This window comes from Euleptes europaea, chromosome 8 (assembly GCF_029931775.1).
Source record: "Euleptes europaea isolate rEulEur1 chromosome 8, rEulEur1.hap1, whole genome shotgun sequence".
NCBI lineage: Eukaryota > Metazoa > Chordata > Lepidosauria > Squamata > Sphaerodactylidae > Euleptes > Euleptes europaea.
The window spans coordinates 42,153,051-42,170,961 of record NC_079319.1 but is presented as its reverse complement, the minus strand read 5'-3'; positions in this window follow the sequence as shown (position 1 = coordinate 42,170,961).

Below are 17,911 nucleotides of genomic sequence, written 5' to 3'. Positions count from 1 at the left end.
GTGATATTTAAAGAAGCAGTGGTTAATATTTTGACATCAGTCTTGCATCTTGGGCAGTTATGAACTTATTGGGTGGCTTTAGGCAAGCCTCTCACCTATAACCACATTTCTCCAACTCTGAAATACAACATAGATGTATGATGCAGTTTATCTTGTATGGTAGTTGAAAGATTGCTGGCATAATGTGTTTTGTACTTAATTGTCTTCAAGGAATTTCAGCTTTATATTTCCAAAACTTGTTTGCTTTGCCAGAGCAGACCTGAGCTATGAACCAGTACACAACAGGAAATGTGTGAGTGAGTCTGCTTGAGGTTGTAGTCATAGAAGATTCTTCCTGCATAGCAACAGTTGAATCTAGGACAGTGATGAATGGTGAGAATGGGAGCACAGATGCAGTCATGCTGGCTTGCTGTCCTCTTGTCCCTCTATATGCAGTTATGCTCACCCATGTTTTTATTTGAAAAATAAACCTGCTTCTTCTTCTAATCATCTATGTGTAAGGAAAATATAATGTTGCACTCTCCTTTGTTTCTGCTATGGCATCATGCTGCGGGTGCTTAGAGGATGTTGACTGTGGCTCATGTGAAAACTAGATAGTTTTAATTCAAAATAAGAATAACCTGCTTTTGTGCTCTAGCAGTAGCATTCGGTGATCAGGTCTAGACTTCTAGGCACATCATCCCAGCTCCCTAATGTTTTCAGTGACTCATATTAAGAGTCTTAAGCCCGTTTTCCTGTTAGGGCACCTTGTAAAAGAAAACATGAATGAGGTCATAGTAAATTTATCGGGAAGGGGGGTGCAATTAACATATTTTGCAGGAAGAGGGCTCTTTTGTTCTTTTGTAAACTATAAATATGGCTAATCGTTTTTGACAAAAAATTCTGTTTTAAAAAAAAATTAATGTAAAGTAAATTTTCCTACATCTTTCTTTAAATTATATATTAAATCAGAATGTACTTCCATCTCTGTTTGAAAGTTTCATATAACGGTATTGAGCTGATATCATAAAACATATGCCTGACAGTTATGAAATATGTTCACTGGTGCTGGTCAGACATTGGACCCCAGGTTGAAATTAGTGAGTAGTTTGAAGTTTCCAGCATTGGCAATATAAAGACGAGTACTATATCTGGTAGTGCTTGCTTTCATCCAGGGTCTGGCTAAAATAAAAACAGGTAGCAGAACTATGGGCTGCAAAGGGGAAAGAGCTAAACAAGATAATTAAAGAAGAGTTAGTCTTTACACCCCGTTTTTCTTTACCTTTAAGGAGTCTCAAAGCGGCTTACAATCACCTTCCCTTCCCCTCCCACAACAGGCACTTCGTGAGGTAGGTGGAGGTGAGAGAGTTCTGAGAGAACTGTGACTAGCCCAAGGTCACCCAGCAGGCTGCATGTGTAGGAATGTGGAATGTAATCTGGTTCTCCAGATTAGAGTCTGACGCTCATTTAGAGAAGCAGGGAATCAAACCCAGTTCTCCAGACTAGAGTCCACCACACTGTTTCATGATGGGCCATGAGTATTTCTTGGACCTTGACCTGATTATGGCAGATTTATAGTAGTCTGTACTTCTTCGAAAAGGCATCACAGCTCTAGAGTTAAGCTCCAGCTCTAGATGAAAACTGTAGCTGTTGAATTTTGCATTTTTATTTGTGAATCTCATAAGCAGTGATAGCAATATCTCTATAAAATACTATTCAGATTTGAATTGGTGTGTTAAAAGTAAAATTGTCAACAAACATGACCTTTGAGTTGCAGTTATTCCATAAATGTTACTTTTCCTTTCTTATTTAGGAGGGGCAGGGGGAGTTGCCTCAATTCACTTATTATTATGGCTGCTGAATGTTGTCTGTCATTGGTTGGTTTCACGAAAAAGTGCAGCTAGATTAAAACAGGTGTTTTGTGGACAGATAGTTTTATGCAGGCTTGGATTTATCAAACAACATATTTTTTATTGCTACACATAAAAAAAGAGAACATTTTTACAGGTCTAAAAAAAGGACAGCATATGCTTAAGTTTAATACATTTCCCTTCTACTCCAGCAATGAGAAACATTATATGTAAGGGAGGGACAATGGCTCAGTGGTAGAGCATCTGTTAGGTGTGCAGAAGGTTCAGTCCCCAGCAGGGCCAGGTAGAAGGTGATGTGAGACCTTGGAGAGCTGCTGCCAGTCTAAGTAGACATTTACTGACCTTAATGCACTAAGGGTCTGATTCAGCATAAGGCTGCCTTGTGTGTTCAGGTAGAAATAGTCACAGGGATTTAAGGAATTGCTGAAGTATATGTGCTGTGGAATTTGCACTAAGATGCACGGTGATTTTTAGAGAATAAGAAACTACTATTCGAATGTATCTGAATGGATATACATTTTCAAGGAGTGGCTTAAGGCAAATGCACTGGAGTTTTTCTATTCCTATTCCAAGTATGACTCTTCTTGTGTGTTTGATTGAATTGTAAAACGCCAACTTGTGTCTACAAAAGTTAGATGAAAACTGCTTTGACAAAAAAAAAAATCCTTTTAAGATCCTTTGCCCATAAGGCTTTTCAGGACTGTTAGTGTGTGAATTGACTTATTTTTTAACTTGTAGCATTACACAGAAGTTACCGGTAAATAGCTCTATGGTACAGCATTTGGTTTGCACAACCTGATTGCATATGCAGTTCTGACTTCTGTCTGGTTGGCCTATCCTGATCCATTGTTTATATATTTAGGATACACATACACACAGAGAGAGACTTTCATTGGGACCATCCCAAAATATCATAAAACATCATTTACTCATCTATCAAAATCCTCTGCTTCAAGGCTGATCTCTTTGGCAGTAGTAGTCGCTTTACTGTTCAGGGCAATAGATAATGCTGTCATCCAAATAGCAGTGGATAATATAGAATCCAATATGAGGGGTACGTACGTTGCGTAAAGGTATGCATAGCTTGGGTGTCTAACTATAATCCTCATGGCTTTCAGTTAAAGAAAAAGTGTGATTCTAGATTTTGCATAGTTTGAGAAAATATGGGATGAAATGGAACTATTTGACTTCCTCTTCCGTTTCCTGTGTTACTCAGAAAACTTCTAAGTAAGGGAGAAACCCAGTGCTGTAATTTAAGCTTTAGGTGCCATTATCTACCCACCCATATGGTCTCTTGGAGCACTTTCACTCACTGTCTTTTACTGGACTACTGGCAAATAATACAATGCTTTGAGTGTTCATCTGCCATACCGTGAGTTTGGTGGCTTTCTCTGATTTAACATACCTGAGACGATTGCTGTGAGAATGAAGCTGAATGTCACTCTGAGTTTGTTCAAGGAAATAAGATCGGTCAAAATTGCTTAACTTTTAAAAAAGTTACCTGAGACTCATTGGCTAGCAGCTTTGTATTGTGGTCTGCAGTTGCTAGAGAACCTCCCTGTTTTTGTTCTAGTCCAGCAGCAATGTAATGTTTGTTTAAAATATTTATGTACTGTCTCCACACAGTAAGTATCCCAAGAGGTTTACAACAGTATACTCCAATGAAAACAACACATATATAAATATAATCTGTACCTGAGGTCCCCAACCTTTTTGAGCCTGCAAGTATTTTGGAATTCTGAGCTAGGGTAGTGGGCATAATCAAAATTGGATGAGCCATCCCAAAAAAGACTGCCACGGAAAGCACAGCTAGCCACAAAATATCAGTGAGTGAGGTTATGCATAACTCTAATAGGAACTCTTCAGTACTTCAAGCAGAAGCTCTGCTTAACAGCATGCCTTTTAAAATGAACGTATCAAATATTTCTTGCATACACACAATTTATCTTCAGTCGCACTTCTGCTGTGTGGCAGCTGCTGCCAAAGCAATATTTTTTAAAAATCTGCACACCCGGTCAGATGTCCAGTGTCCATTCAGAGGTCCAGGTGGGCAAAAGCCCTGTTGGCTCCACCTCCATTCTAAAAAATACTTGGTGGGAACCAGGAAAGGTGTTGGTGGGTGTCATGGAACCATAGATACCACATTGGGATCTCCTGATCTATTCTGCTAAAATTAAAAGCAATTTTAAAGAACTGGCAGCAGTAACTAAAACCAACAGCAACCAATTATAATATTGCCAAAAACAGAGCAACAAGAGGGATGGGATAAAAAGTTCACCAGCCAATTAAAAACTGATAAGAATTTTTTTTAATGTGTTAGTGTGGCATGGAAAGTGCCCAACAATTTTATTTATTTGATTAATTTGTAGTCCATCTTTCTCGCTGAAACTCCAGGCCAGAATATGTAGTGTAATCCATAATGGCACGGGGTGGAAACAGGAGCCCCTCCTTCCCCACGCCACAGTCCCAACCAGGATTGGGACCCTGCAGCATTTCTAAAGCAACAAAAGGCTGCAGCATCCCTGGCTTATGCCTGCCAACCCCATATTCGTCTAGTAGAGCACTCTGCTATGGAAGCTTGCTGGGTGACCTTGGGCCAGTCGTGCATTTTCAGCCTAATCTATTTTACAGGTTTTTGTGAGGATAAAATGGAGGAGAGGACAATGATGGGAGCTGCTTTGGGTCGCCACTGGGGAGAAAGTCAGTGTGCAAATGAAGAAAATAAATAATCCACAGACAGCTTGTCTTGCGCATGCCCTAGTGAGATGTAGGGGACCTGTGCAAGAGGATCAGCATTCTTTGTACCGCTCCCATTCATTGCAGCAGACATTACATAGGCAAAATCATCATTGGATTGTCTCCTCTGTCGTCTTATAGTAGACATCCCAACTATATATGAGCTGCATATCTGAGAGCCCTGTTTGTTATGAAATAGCTGAGGCAGCTATGAAGTAACAGAAAAGCTTACATTTGGGTGATGCTGTCAGCACTAGAATCAGTTCTAACTCACGTAGCAGTGTTGTGTTCAGTTTCTAAACTGGTGGTAGAATTGTTCAGCGTTTAAGAAGGAATTCAGGGGAGCGACTCTTTGAGTCTCATTTAGGTTTAGCAGAAGTGAGATTTTTGCAACATCTTCATTTTCCTTTGCTGCAGACAAGAAGTTCCTTGTTTCACAACTAAGGTAATAGCTTAGCTGTATCTAAGCTCAGAATTTGGCCATGCCTCGTTTAAAGCCCCACAAGCCTTATGCTTCACACTTCTCACTTGCTATTGCGGAGTTTGGATAAAGTGTGTTGAGTATGTCGCTAGCAGTAAGTAGGAGTGCTTGTGGGATGTTCTTGCTATAGAGAAACTTTAAATATTCAGTGTTTTCAAAGGCCCTGAGGGTTCTTTAACACTAACATACTTACCTGAGTGTGTGTATTTTTTCAAGGAAAAGCATCAAGTGAAAGTATTGTTGTTTTTTCACTATTTATTATCATCCAACAGTACAACATTGGACTCTGTTTTACAAAGATGTTACTTACAAATGCCCTACCTCCAAGAACTCAGTAACTCTGTGTGGTTGCTTGGGATACTCAGTTGCTCAGGAGCCACAAGTGGTGCAGTCCTTGACATGCGTCCTGTGGCTCTTCTGTGCACTGTTCCGCAATGGGGCACACACGCCATGTTTCAGGGAAGTGGGCAAGGCAGTGGCTTTGCCTGGTGAGGCTTGTGGTTGTCATGTGGTTTCCTCCCTTGAAGCAGATACCACCGGAGGGACTGCAGGATGGCTAAGCTGTGATCCCTCCCTGATCTGTGAGCCTTGTGCCAGGGATGGAAGTAAAGGGCCTGCCGTCTCCAACAACTTACCACCCTTTTCTGCAGGCTCTGCAGGCTCATCCCAGCACCTAGCCAGCTGCCAGGAGGAGAGCGAGCGGGCTGCAAAGATGGGAGAGTAAAACCACTACCTCAACAGCCACCCAGAAAAAAGAGCAAGCTGGCCACAGTGGGGTTGGGGTGGTAGCTGGCACTCCTCTGGACACTTTGGCAGTCTCTCTCAGCCTAACTGCTGTGCCTCGTGCTCAGGAGGAACAAGAAGTCAGAGTAGGGAAGGTTCAACAAAACGGTGGCTGGGAAACAAAAGTACTCTGGTCATTAAAGGATATAGTTATATACTTGATATGAATAATTATATCTTATATTATTGTATGTGTATGGTGAGTGGGGCAGTGCACAGGGCACACAGTGGTCATGAGGCTCTTTTCGTTGATGGAAATTGTGAATGTGGCTCTCCATGGAATGGGTACCACTGTAAGAGAGACCAAGGGTAAGAGAGACCGAAATGGCAATTTGCCCAAGGTCAATGAATACATTTCATAGTACCTGTTATTCCAAGTGCAGTGCTCTATCTTCTGTATCATGTTGGTTGTGAGCCCTTGACATTGCAAATATTTGAGTCTTTGTACCAAAAGCAAAGTTTAGGTTTATCATCTTGTTTACTGGCTTATTTTTACAAGTAAAATAGTTACTGATTATTTTTAAATTCCCAGGGACTCCACATCCCTGTATTTTCCAGCTTCCTAGAACTAAACACAGAACTTATATTAAATAAGATACGTCAGCGTATCTTATTGTTACCTGAGTTCTTCAAAAATACACTGTTGTTGCCATTAAAGAACTGTGGTTTTAAAGCTGTAAATAGAGTTCCCTTAGGATGTTTCTGTGTAGATGAATTATTTAGTTTATGATGGAAAGGAGAACACGCCTGCTTCTATGGACGAGGTGAAGAATATTTGGAAGGAAAATACTAGGCCTATTATTCTTGCTGTCCTATCCACTGATGTCCTAGAAAGGAGGTATTGGCTAATGAGCAGTGATTTTCATGACAACTAAGGCTAAGACAAATAATAAAAAATAGCAGTATAGATTGATTAAGCTGATTATTTATGCATGCTTATTTAGGTCAAGTTTCCAGGTTCTCTTTCATCTATTTCCTGATTAACTTAAATGGAATATTGCTTTCTATATCTATGAGAATAATCCAGAATTTTTACTCCTACTGCTCTCATGGCTCTTGCATAGATACCTTTTTAGAGTTCGGTGAGCATGTAAAAACACTAAACAATATCACTTACTTGAAGATGAAGGGCCAAAAACATCTAGAAGAAGTCTGGTAGTTATTTAGCAGAACACTGTAATATGTATATTTTTTGATGGCAGAAGTCATAGTTCTATAATGGAATGAGAAAATATCCTCAAAAATACTTAAAAATACTGAATGTATGGGAGAACTTTTCTTTTCCACCAAAAGCAACACACCATCTGTGGTAGATAGTTACAGCACATTCCTGAGCTTTAAGGGCGAAAGCCCTTAGGAGGCCAGGAAGGTGCTGCACCAGCATCCAGGCTTCTTATGGCGACTTTAGTGGCCCCAACTCCGGCAGGGAGGCCCAGACTCTGGTCTCTGGGTGCTGCGCCACCCCGGGACACTGACGGGGCCTTCCGGCATCCCAGGAGGTGTTCCCGGGGTGGGGGGAGGAGCTGCCGTTAGGCAGCTTCCTGTTCCCTTATGCCCTGAGTACACTGGCAGCAAGAAAAATGAGGCTGCACCTGCTTTTTTAGCTGGCGGAGCCCCACTTTTCTCTACAGGGTGAAAAGCCCCATTAAAAATTTTAAAGCCTTTAAAAGGCTTTTTTTTTTTAGTTTTTGGCACTGGGGAAACAGGTTAGGAGGCACCGCAGCGGCACCTCCTCCCCACCGTTCCCCCACGCTGAAAATTCAGGAATGCACTGTTAGTCTCATTGGAATATATAGAGTCAGACTTGCATTGGTTCTGCTTGCTCTTACTATGAGGAAGTGAGGCCTCGAACCATGACCATATGAATGACAGACAGAAAGCTCCGTGAGCCATGCTTTCCTGAGATGAGTCCATCTAACTCAAGGCTTGCTGGCAGGTCTCCAAAAGTCTTGTTAAGCCCATTATTTCATTGCACTCCTGTATCCCATGGTGTCAAGAAATGCCATTGTGCAAGTGGAAGTTTACCCTTGTAATTATATTATGGTGTCACTCGCATTAGCAAGGGTAAGATTTGGGTATGCTTGCCCCCTTTCCCTGCAACAGTCATAGAATCCTCCTACTTACACAGTTGAAAATTATTTTCCTGGAAAAATTTCTAAATTAGCTAACACTATATCATAAGAGTTCTCACATCTGCATAGAGAATGTTTAAAACTATTTTAACCCTAGTTGCAGCTCTAAGTAGAAAAATTCCAAAAGTTGACAATTGGTGGTGGGAGTGTTGTACTTTGTTGTACTTTGTACATCAAGCCTCCTACATTCCTGGCTCATAATTTAGAGTGCAGCCGGTGATACGGAAAACAGTTTTGGGGAAGCAAAGAGATTGTAGTCAGGTCACAAGGCTGTATGGGTCTTGGGTGATCGCTTTGTGTGGAAGAATTATAAGAAACCATATCTGAATCTGAAAGTTTGATGGCTTGGGTAGGCGTGTGATGGGATTGGGTACTGATTACTGTGGAAAGCTCTATCCTACTATCCAAAAAGTATGGTAATGTGTTTTAGTCGATATCAATTCAGTGGGCCAAAGGTGGCAGGAAGTGGCTCTATCCAAGTGCTCATCAGGCCTTGCAGAAGGTGACCCCTTCCAGCTGAAGGAAAGGCCTGATAGATGTCTGCCAGAATCTAAACTGTACTGAATTTTCACACTGAGACAAGACAAAGAGAAGTAGACAACTACCTAAAGGTAAAGGTCCCTTGTGCAAGCACCAGGTCATTCCTGACCCATGGGGTGATGTCACATCCCGACATTTCCTAGGCAGACTTTGTTTGTGGGGTGGTTTGCCAGTGCCTTCCCCAGTCATCTTCCCTTTACCCCCAGCAAGCCGGGTCCTCATTTTACCGACCTCGGAAGGATGGAAGGCTGAGTCAACCTTGAGCTGGCTACCTGAAACCAACTTCCGTTGGGATCAAACTCAGGTTGTGAGCAGAGCTTATGACTGCAGTACTGCAGCTTACTACTCTGCGCCACAGGGCTCCTTAAGGTCACTTATGCATGGTCGGTTTAGCCTCCTTCATTCCCTGTTTCAGCCAGGATCAAATTTTTGAAAATGCACGTTACCTCATTCCTTTTCAGCTCAACCCCGTTTCAACCTGAAACGAACTCGGCTTTTCCCATTCCTCTTCTTACCCAAGTCAAACCGTCTTTCCTGGCTCAAACCAGAATGAAAGAGCGTGCGTATGCCTGCCTCTCATTGATCTTCCCTCCCCGCTTTCCAAACCCCTCTTCTGCTCTGTTTGCTGACAGCCATATAGGGGAAGCATAGAAGATTGGCATCTCTCACAGCCAATCACGAAGAAATGTGTAAAGAGGCAGGGAGGGATTCAAGTGCTTCCTGCTTCCTGGGAGCTCTTTCTGCTTCCTGGGAGCCCGCCCTCCTCCTTACAAATGGCTCCATTTTTTATTTTTATTTTTGTTCTTAAAATGCTTTTTTATGCGGCAGTTGGGTCTGGGGGGAAGGAAATGTTCTCTCACAAGGTGAGCCAATTACAGAGCACCTGGTTAAGACTATGCCATAATTCCTCCGATTTTACTTCCATAATTCTCAGTGACAGCTACTGTTCAGCCTGGCTTAAGGCTGTTCATCATAGGATATCCTTATTTGGGTTCTCATTTGAGTCCTTACAGATGATGCCAATTGAAAGGGCCAGGGACATTGTTAAAGCAAAGGCTGTATGATATAGAAAGCCAGTATGATATAGAAAGGCAGAATGACATTGCACGTGTTCCTAAATATTGGGCTCAACAGACAACAAAATATATAGCCGCCCCAGCATTATATCTTTCCCTCTTAGAGGTCCCATCACACCGTAGGGCATATACAATGGCAAGATCTAATACTTTCCCCTCAGCCATAACAGAAGGCCGGTATAAAAAGGTGCCACTGGAACAGCCATTTTGTCCCTGTGGATCAGGGAGGATCGAGTCGATGGACCATATCATATTGCACTGTAGGTTTTATGAAGCAAGCAGAATGAAGCTTATTTCTCCAATAATAAAGAGATGGCATGGAATTACCGATGCTGAAATAAGACAGAAACTGTTTATTAGAGACAAACCCGGAGTTTATATTGAATTGTGCTAGATTTTGAGCTATAGCCCTTAAAATTCGCAAAGATAAAGTGATTAAATGAAGGGCTACCTAGTAAAGATAACTTTATTTAGGTGATTTGTTGGGCTTTATATGTGTATTTTATATTTATAGTCAGCTTCAAATTTTATTGTGGGGTGTTGTATCCCATCCATTGCATTTGGATGGCGGGTTAGATATACCTGTGTATTAGACTTTTTGCAATTTTGCTGATTATGTACCGAATAAAGACTTGAACAGAGCAGCAATTAAAGGGGTGGAACTTGATTTGAACTTGGGAGACTGCGGGCTTTATCCCTGATCATTCCAGCCAATGTATACAGTTTGACCCAACCCAGGTTACTTTGATCCTGGCTGAAACAGGGAATGAAGGAGGCTAAACCGACCATGCATAAGTGACCTAAGACAACTACCTAGACAACTGTAAATAAAGCTAATACTCTACACTGGCAAATAAGCTGAAATTCTTAGGCAGAAGCTGCAGTGAGCAAGCAGCAGTCCTGCAGAACCACTTGGCAAAGACCTAAGCTTGAGAAGAACTTCACCAGAGAACACTGAGGAGATGCAGTCAGGGGACTCACCTTGCGTATAAATTGAGGAAGCCTCAAGAAAGAAAGTTTGCCAGCAATCATATTAGTTTTTAAGTCTGCAGCATGCCTAGCCACGTGTGGATTTTTTGAAGAAAAAAATCTAGTCTCCTTTTCAAAAGAAAAATATATATTGAAAAACCAATAAAGCAAAGATGCCTTTTGCTTTTGGCCCAAATGGCATTTTCCCTTATTGGAACACACATAATTCTTTTCTGTCGATCATTTAGTTCCAGGAAAAGTAACAAACAAGAGTTAAAATACTGTTATGTGTGTCCCACTTCTCCATGTAGTAAGAAGTTCCAGTTATAGCAGTTTCCTGGAATTGCTTCCTTTGGAAGACAAAAGCACTGGATGGCACTCAGATGGCAGCAGCACCTGAAGCAGGCCTCCGAAGATGAGTGTAGTGGATGAGTAGATTTATGTGGGAGTAGGTATTCCTTAAGGTATGCACTATAGGGCCAATACCAGCAAATTGGGAGCCAGTGTAGCTGGAACAAGACTGGAGTGATATGGTCCCTATAATCCACTCCAGTCAACATTCTGGCTGCAGCGTTCTGTACCAACTGTAGCTTCTAGACAATTTTCAAAGGCAGCCCCATGTAGATACATTGCAGTAATCTAATCAAGATTTTACCAGGCCATGCATCACAGTGGCAAGATCTTTCCTGCCCAGAAAGGGCTACAGCTGGATCACCAGCCAAAGCTGATGAAGGGTGCCCCTTGGCCTCCATTATCCCTTTGTTATCTAACTGGAGAGACCTAAGTCCAGCAGCTCCCCCACCTCCAAGCTACAAACCTAGAATTTGTACTTATTAGCAAGGAGCTGCAATGTTAGGCCAAGAGAATATTTCACATGGAAGTTTTGCTACCTATGGCAGTTCCTTTGCAGAATTGTGACCATTATGATGTATTCATATATAAATTGTTCGGAATAGGATGCCTGTGTAGTGGCATTGTCAAAAATGCATTCTCTTTCTAATACACTGCCTGGTTGCTTCCTTTGTAAATTTGAGAGATGATTTCAGTTTGTTAACATGATGTTGCCATAGAAACACTCTTACCAGATTGAAAAACCCTTCAGGATATTATTCCTATATCGGTATTCAAAGAAGATATTAAAGATCCTGTATCTTAAGTAACTGTTAAATGCTTACAACCACAGTGAAAAAGTGTTAAGCGTATGTGTGGAATCTCTCCTTCAGATGTTTTCAACAACAAAAAAGGAAATCTTTGGAGATGCCGAAGGAGTGAAATGTCCTGCCTTAGGGCCAATACAGCTTTAGCAGCTGAGAAACTATAGCATTCTCCTACTTTAAAAAAAAAAATCACACCAGACATAAAATCTGCTGTAGAAGGCCATCCTTGCTTTGATTTAAAATCCAGCCCCAAATCAGGTTCTGCCCCTGGCCATCCTTAACCTTTGCTGCTGCAATCTACCTTTCCAAGAACCCAAAACGCTCATTTGGGAAGAGGAATTCCTTTTGGAGATACAACAAATTCCCTGGTCTCCCACTAACCAGGGTTCAAGCCTGTCTCCCTCTATTCCCCTGTCGTGTGTGTTGCGCGTGAAAGACTTTTGCCTAACTTGCCAGTTATAGCCACCAGTCCAGAAAATAAGTGCCTTGTAGAGAGGGACAAGGGGAGTGGCTTCAGAAGGAGATAATTTAAAAGAAAACAAGTTTCAAGCTCTCTAGTCTACACAGTTTAAAATGTAGTCAGGTATGTGGCCCATGGGCAGGCCCATACCAACCCAGGCAGACAAAGGTCCAGAAAGATTAGAGTGGTTGAATAACCTTGGAAGAGCCTGATACAACTTGGCAAGCCTGATCTGAAGATCCAGCAAAGCAGAGGAAGTGTGTGGAGCAGGTGTGGCCAGGAACTAGTACTGAGGGGAAGGGCTGTTGGTGACCACTATTAGCTGAGATGCCATTCCCAGGTCTACAGAGGGCCTGGGAGTACTGGGAACGTGGTGTACCCTGCCCAAGGGGAGAAGGTTTAGATGTTGGGGAGGACCCTAAAGGAAATGGTCCAAAGGGATCTAGGGCAGTTGGAGTAAGGAGGCTCTGGGCACAGAACTAAGAGTGGTATAATACCCACCCCACAGAATGGAATAAAAGTTACTTACTGGCTACCTACTGTTTGAGGAGTTTATGGGTGCCACCCTGGACCAATGCCCCAGCCCTAGCCTGTTACACACACCCTTACTGCATGTGGTCTGGAGCTGCTCCACTTTACCTACAAGTAACTTTCAGAAATACAGAGTCTTAGTGGAGTCAGAAGGACATTTTTAATACATGGTAGAAAATAGATAAAACAGCCCTTAAAGAAAAATATCATAGTTAGCAAGATGCTTTTTACCATACCTGTTACCTTGAAAAGAGGACATTGCCTTGTGAGATGTATTTGGCATCTCTGCCATAGATGCTTATAAACAGAAATGGTGCCCAGTTCTTGGAAAGACACCACATGTCTTGGCTATCATACTTGAGCAGTTGTGGGTGAGTCATTACAAAGACATTAATTTCCGCTAGTGTGTTTGTTGAAATATACAGGCATGTGTCCTGTTCGGTCTTACGTTTTATCAAAACAAAGGTGTTATAGTTCAGACAGCAGTCCTTTCCATTTGTTGCAGTCTGCTGCCAAATACAGATACTCTCCTTTTTTGTATTCCACATTAAGCTGAAATAACACTCTCTAGTTTTGCCCTGACATGGATGGCCCAGACTAGCCTGATCTCAGAAGCTAAGCAGGATCTGCTCTTGTTAGTACCTGGATGGAAGACCACCAGGGAAGTCCTGGATCACTATACAGAGGCATGCTGTGGCCAGCCACCTCTGTTCCTCTCTTGCCTTGAAAATCCTACAGGGTCACCATAAATCAACTACAGCTTGATGGCACTTTCCATCACCACCAATTTTGTACAAATCTGAATCCTCATGACTAATAAACATATATTAACCTAATTATTTTATGTACAGCAAAGAACCATTAAAACATTAAGGGGCAACCAAACATATTGAGTGGCATTGAATATGTATGCTTCCAACTGGATCATAATCTAAGTTTCATACTTTTGAAATGTTAATTGCAAATATCAGTTTCATATTACTTGGTCTTCGTAATTTTACATAATTCAGCTGCTTGGGCTGCAATTTAAAGGTGAAAAATGGCACAGTGGGCAAAACGTTATTTGACCCTTTTCCCTTGGGGAAAAAATGTGCAGGTATAAGTACATTTTCCCCAGAAGAGGCAAAAGATGGCTTACAGTAATACTTATCATCAGGAAAATAGCACAAGGGGAAAAGGTTAAGTCCTTCCCCAGTGTTAGTCCCCCTTTAAATTGCAGCAGTATTGGCTGCATAGCATAATTCTTTTTAAAGGATCGCAGAACAATATGTAACATGTAATTTTGCTCTAAGTTGTAGCCTGTTATCCCATCTGTTTTCTAAGTTTGAATGCTATGCACATGACAAAGAAAGAAGGTTAGAGGCTGGGTGTCAGTCAATAAGGCTGTTCTTTTCGTGGGCCCATTTAACTTCACAAGTTGGATTTAGGTGATAGCTTTTATCAAAGCTGAAAGTGGAATGGCAGAGCCACCGTTGCCCTTCTGCGCACACAGATTTATGAGCATTTGAAGTTGCTTTGTACAATCAAATATTGGTCCCTCAAGCCTAGCACTGGCTACTCTTGACTTGTGTGATGCAGATATTTTAGGCATGGATTTGCAATCTATTAATTTAAGTCGTTTTTCTAGAGGTTCTCGCTGCATGTTTCCATTTTTAAAATAACTCGTCCATCTGCTACCAAAATCAGTTTATGATTTCTGATTGCTTAATACTATATATACGATGCTATCATAACCATATACTGTATTTATTCTTTGTAAGAGTATATTCTACATGTATATGTGATATTTTTCCAAGATTCGCATTTTGTGTTTATATAAATTGGATTCTTTGGGCTTTGTTAATAACAATACTCCAAAGGCAGACTTTGTCCTGTTATCATTATAAATATGCTAGTCCCCTAACAACCTGTTTCAAAATCAATCCAATTATGCTAGAATAGTAATGAATGTAGATCCTTGCTTCAAAGGGGGTACTATCCCAACAGTTACTCTGAGATGTCTAAACAATTCTAAGCATTTTTAATCAATACAATTAATCATTAAGTGGTATCCAAATATAAATATCTATTTTGTAATCTGTGCCAGAGATATTTGATTACTGTTCTTTCTAACCTAGTCTAATAACCCATCTCTGCTGCTTATTGATCACAGCTTTCAAAGAGTAAAAACTATGCCACAATAAACTTTTTCTGATATTGGTAAATTGCTGTACATCCTACTGCTTTGTTTTAGAAGCAATTCATCAGATCTTTTGTGAATTTGCCATCTCTTCCAACTATATTTCCTCCAACTGGTGCATCCATCTTTTCCAACTAAAAAGATACATCAAGTTGTTAACTACAGGTTGTTATTTTTTTCATCACCGCTGAAAAATCTGGATGTGTCAAACACACTTCTTCTCATTAAGGTTCAGCTTTGACTTTCTAGGAAGGAAATGAATGTTAGTTTTTTTAATTTTGGTTTTTTATATATTGTAGTAAAATGGGCAATATGAAAGGTCTGGTCTAATCCTTTTTCCCCTATAGATATTAGGTAGAGCATGTAGTCATGTAGAGCATGACACATGACATTTGGATCCATGTCTTATTCTTCCGCTCACATTTTTAACACTAACCACTAACCGCACTGTGTTTATAGAACCACAAAGATACTGAAATCCTTGTTCTCTACTGAGGCAAGGGCATCCTGAGCTGTGGGTTGTTTTCCTCTCCATCCGGGTAGGCAGGACCAAAACTTTGACTTCCTGTCTCCCTTGGCGGGAAAACAGCCTACAGGAAGCCAGTTTCTGTCCTGCCTAGTCGGGTAGAGCAGGCATCTTCGCACAGCTCTGTGCCACAGATTAGGAATAGAGGATAGAATAGCCTTTCTTCTTTCTCCCTGTCAGTTTATTTGTGTTTCTTCTATTTCCCTACCTTCCTAGCTCTGTTCTTCCCTAGCCTTCTGATCCTCCTTTCTCTATCTTTCTCCAAGGCTATTATTTCTGGCGAGGTCTAAAATGGCCGACGCCATTAGAGTCAGAGAGGACGACCTCCTCTCTGAGAAAGATTATCAGAGGGGGCTGGTTGAAACCGCCCGAGAGGATCCCGGCTCTCCCAACGGCCGCTCAGTCGGACCGTTAGGGAGCTTATCACAGCCGGAGGTAACCGCGCCTGAGGAGCCAGCCCCGGTCCAGCATAAGATTAAAAAGGCGCGAAAAGCCGCGCCGCAACTCCAGGGCACCCGGAAAAGGCGGCGCGGCGTGAAAGGCGGCTCCGGACAGAAAGCCGGGCGCGGAACGCCCGACTCTTCTCCTACCTCCGTCCCCAGCGCTAAGGCGTCCTCGGCGACGGCGGTCGCGGCTCCTACTCAGGCTGGAACGGGTAACATGGCGGCAGCGGGAACCTTCCAGGCGGGAGTTGGCAACCCCCCCCTTGGCCCTCATCCGCCGGCGGCCATTTTCTCTCCTGGGAAAATGCAGACGAATTGATTAATTGTGTCTTGCAGCGCCAATGGATGGCTTTTCAAGCCTTTCAAGCCAGAATGCCACCTCTGCCCCCCCCCTCTCCAGGCAAGTTCTATGGGAACAACCATAGCTCCCCCTCAGTCAGCGTTCACTAATACTATAGAACAATTAGGTGGTCCTAGCACCTCTACTAACCCCAGGACCAACACTTGGCCCACAAAGGCGGCTATGAAAACCAAATTTATAGAACCAATGGAGTCACAAACAGATACTTCTAAATCCCTTAATTCTTCCCTTGATTATGAAGAGGAAGATAAGGAGGAAGGCGAGTTTGACTCGGCTGACGAGGTTGATCAACCCACAGAACAGCATAATAGGCTTTACTCTGGGGATGACTATCAGGCCTTACTGGCCAAGGCTATTTTAGCCCTTGACCTTAATGAGGAGGCCAATCCAAACGAGGAACCCAAATCTAACTTAAAGCAGGGTGTCAAGGAATGCTTCCCCAGACATCAACCACAATCTAATCTGGTGCCATTCCCTGAATTTTTTATACGAGCAGTTAGAGAGGAATGGGAAAAACCTGCATCCAATAAACCAGTTCCTCAGTCCATCAAAAAATTATACAACCTCGCACCACATGCCATGAACATGCTCAAAGTGCCATTAGTTGATGCACCAGTGCTTGACTTACAATCCCCGGGCCTTGTCCCAGAGGATGGTGTTGGTTCCCTAAGGGACCAACTCGATAGAAAGTCTGATTTTCTAGCAAGGAAGGCTCATGAGGCCTCGGCCCTGGCCATCCAATCCAGCGCAACCACTTCAATTTTCGCCAGAGCCTCTTACCTCTGGGTTAAGAAAATTATTCAGTTGGTTCCTGAGGACAGCCTCAGAGCCATAGGAGGTCTGGAAAGGGTACTTAGTGCAATAACCCTAATGGCAGACGCTTCTCTGGATACAATGTCCTTTGTAGCTAAATCCATGGCTTCTGTTACCTCCCTTAGGAGAGGTCTTTGGTTAAGGGCTTGGCCGGCCGATTTTAAAGCCAAAACCACCCTCATGTCTTACCCAGTAAAGGAAGGTCGTCTATTCGGAGAAAAGCTAGACAACATCTTGGTTGAGACCAAGGATAAAAAGCAGGTTCTCCCAACTCAACTCAAAAAGGAAAACAGGTCTTCCTTATATCCTTCCTTTCGTGCCTCAAAAGTCCAGCCTAGATTTAGAACAGACTATAGGAGAGGTTCATGGGGACCCACCAGGGGTACATGGGGCCATAGCCGTTCCTTTCGTAGAGGAGGACGGTTCCAAAGATCCCAAGGGTTCCAACCCAGATCAGACAAAGCAGATCGCTTCCCCAAAAACAATCCACAGTGACGCCATTCACCCCCAGATAGGAGGGAGACTCCAATACTTCACCACAAGGTGGGCTCTGTCCAATCCGGACAAATGGGTCTCCAAAATCCTGTCACAGGGTTATCTCCTGGAATTTACCAGGCACCCCATCAACAGATTTCTTCGCTCCCCGATATCTTACAGAAAAGGAAAACACCACAGAACATTAACAGCCATTCAACACCTGCTCAAGATTGGTGCTATCAAACCGGTTCCCACTCATCAAAGATGCCAGGGAGTGTACTCCATTTTCTTCACTGTCCCGAAGAAGAACGGGGACTGGAGGGCCATCCTGGACCTAAAATACATCAACAAGAGGATGGCCCACCAACATTTCCGCATGGAAACGGTCAAGTCCATA